We start from the raw sequence: 2,550 nt of genomic DNA, 5'->3' as shown, positions 1-2,550 counted from the left end.
GAGCACTGTCCCCGCCCACTACACCATGTGATTTGTTAGTCAGTGCCATAGACTGTATATATAGACCTGGACAGTGTGTCGTCCGTTGGATTTGAAGCAACCGCTAGTCCAGAGCCCCCTGGTGGCTGGCTGCAGTACAATTCGTAGCTCCGCCCATCCCCATGTATTTCAATGGCCAAGTAGCCAACTTTCCGTGTCACTTTTCTCACCTAAAACTAATTTTATATTTACAACATATTATTCGAAAAAATAGTTTTCAATGTGCTCCAATACACACCATTTTTCTTTTCTCTGTGAAATTATTATTTTTTAAGTTATTTTAACAAATCTAAAAAGGGCGTTGATTGACAGTGCGTGACCGCAGCGTCAGCCGCTTGCAGCCGTTCAGTCCGTGGAGTAGCTGTAGGCTCGGCTGTGGTGGTGTTCCTTCGTCAGGCAACTTATCGTATTTGTTTTATTTGCTGTTATTACACTTTATACATTGACAGTCATGTCGTGCTGTGCTGTTGGTTGTACTAACGGGCCATCCCAGAGAAGCTCTGTGCAGTTTTTTTTCGGTAAGTGAATATTAACTTAATATTAGCTTGCTAACTTACAGTATGTACTGCTAGGCTATGAAGGCTTCTAGGGATCGCTTAGCCGTTTACTTAAGCAAGGTAATTTAATTTTACAGTCATCTGTGTCAGACATCCTTAAAAGGATTAGGTACAAGAATGGTTGTAGTTATTAGTATATCAATGTGTCTGATTGTGCCAGGAATAGCGGTCCAGTTAGCTGACGTTAGATTACCGGGTACATTACCTTACCAGGTATTTATCTTAGCCTTGTTGTCAGTTTAGCTGCTCGTTTATTTAACAATGTTGTGATAGTTCTTAGACGAAGCCGTGTACGTGGTGTATTGCAAACTTTAACATTAATAGTTCTTGGTTATATTTAATGAGATTGAATATGTTAACACTATGTAATGACCCTATGGTTATGACAGCCGTTTTTCCGATGAAGGCTGTCTAACTTAGCTAACTTTATGCTACCGAGTTAATGTAGCTGTGCTACCTCGGCATTCAGCGATTCCGTAGCTACGTTTCTTGAACGTATAGCCTAGTAGTAGTCAAATGAATGTCATACAACGACTGACTGAATTAATAAATGTGAACGGATTAACCAGCAGCCTCGCCAGACATCAAAGCATGGCATTACAGCCCCAGTCATCAGCAGCCCGGAGGCATTATGAGTTAAATGTTTTTGGCCTTTGTATACAGAATGGCAGGCATATGTAATGGTTGTAAAATATACTATGCCCCTTCACAACCGCTTGACATATGAATGTTTTTTTTTTTTTACAGTTTTCCTTTAGGTGTGCAGCATGCAGACAGACTGAGACGATGGCTGGTGAACATAAGACGACAAGACTGGGAGCCCAGCAAGTCATCTCATCTCTGTAGTCTTCATTTTGAAGACCATGAATTCACCATTGATACCTATGTAAGCCAATCATTTTCCTGACCAACACTGTGTGGTGATGTAAATTCCAACTCAACCCATTTCATGAATACCCAATTCATTATGTTAAGGGGAATCGTCTGACTTGCACTGCAGTACCAACTGTGTTCTCCCTTCCTGACCACCTGGTGAAGAGACCTGCTAGTAGAAAGGCAAGTGGTTATTTTCTTATCCTTTCTTTGTCAAGTGCTGCAAATGAGAAGGAATGTGAAATGGTGACTGCTAATAAATCAGATCAAATGTGGCTTGTCAGTAGTGAGCAGTTACATTTTTGTGTCACCCAAGACATTAAAACGAAAGAATGATGTCATGGTTGAGATTGTGGAGAAATATTAAAAGAGGATGAGAAAGTAAGATGTGTAAAGTAAGTTTCATGGCATAACACAAACTTAGAACTTTTTTTGTGTTGTCTGTAATGCTATACAACTGTGTTCCGCCTCCTTCCTGCACCACCACCACCATCACCAAAGCTGAAGGTCCACGCCACCATCGCTAGAGCTGAAGGTCTACACCACCACCATCACCAGAGCTGAAGGTCCACGCCACCATCGCCAGAGCTGAAGGTCTACACCACCACCATCACCAGAGCTGAAGGTCTACAACGCTGCTGCCACCAGAGCTGAAATCTCTCTAAGTTAATGACTAACCCCCCCTCACCCCTTGGCAAACACAATAAAACATGGTCATTTGTGGATATTTTGTATCATCATTATTTTTGCTTAATGTAGGCTTACCAACCATTTAAAACTGTTTACTGGTAATTTGAACTTGTTCATGTTATATCATGTTAAATTCTATAACCATGACCCATATATAATGTGAACATGTCAACGTTTGAATAACAATGGTTTTGATAGCAAGTAAACATTAAGTTTTTCATTTTTATTGTCAGTTTCCAATGCACACAGAGTCCAGCAACCTTTACAATGAGGGCAACTGAGAATAGTTTAAGTTTGAGTTCAGGGATATACTGTAAGTTTAAAATATGATACAATATGTTCATGATCATGAACATAGCAAGTGTCCTACACTGTTCAGGCAATCTACACC

General features: G+C 40.5%; 1 long non-coding RNA gene across 1 annotated transcript; it reads left to right on the top strand.

Moving 5' to 3' along the window:
- The first annotated feature begins 451 nt into the window (after positions 1–451).
- On the top strand, positions 452–2,196 carry LOC134072921 (uncharacterized). Its single transcript, XR_009937224.1, has 3 exons — positions 452–557; positions 1,344–1,482; positions 1,572–2,196. It is a non-coding gene; the product is annotated as an uncharacterized LOC134072921 (long non-coding RNA).
- The last annotated feature ends 354 nt before the right edge of the window (positions 2,197–2,550 follow it).

This window comes from Sardina pilchardus, chromosome 24 (genome assembly GCF_963854185.1).
Source record: "Sardina pilchardus chromosome 24, fSarPil1.1, whole genome shotgun sequence".
NCBI classification, from domain to species: domain Eukaryota; kingdom Metazoa; phylum Chordata; class Actinopteri; order Clupeiformes; family Clupeidae; genus Sardina; species Sardina pilchardus.
Note: the sequence above shows the minus strand (reverse complement) of the source record. Positions and strands in the feature narration are given on the sequence as shown.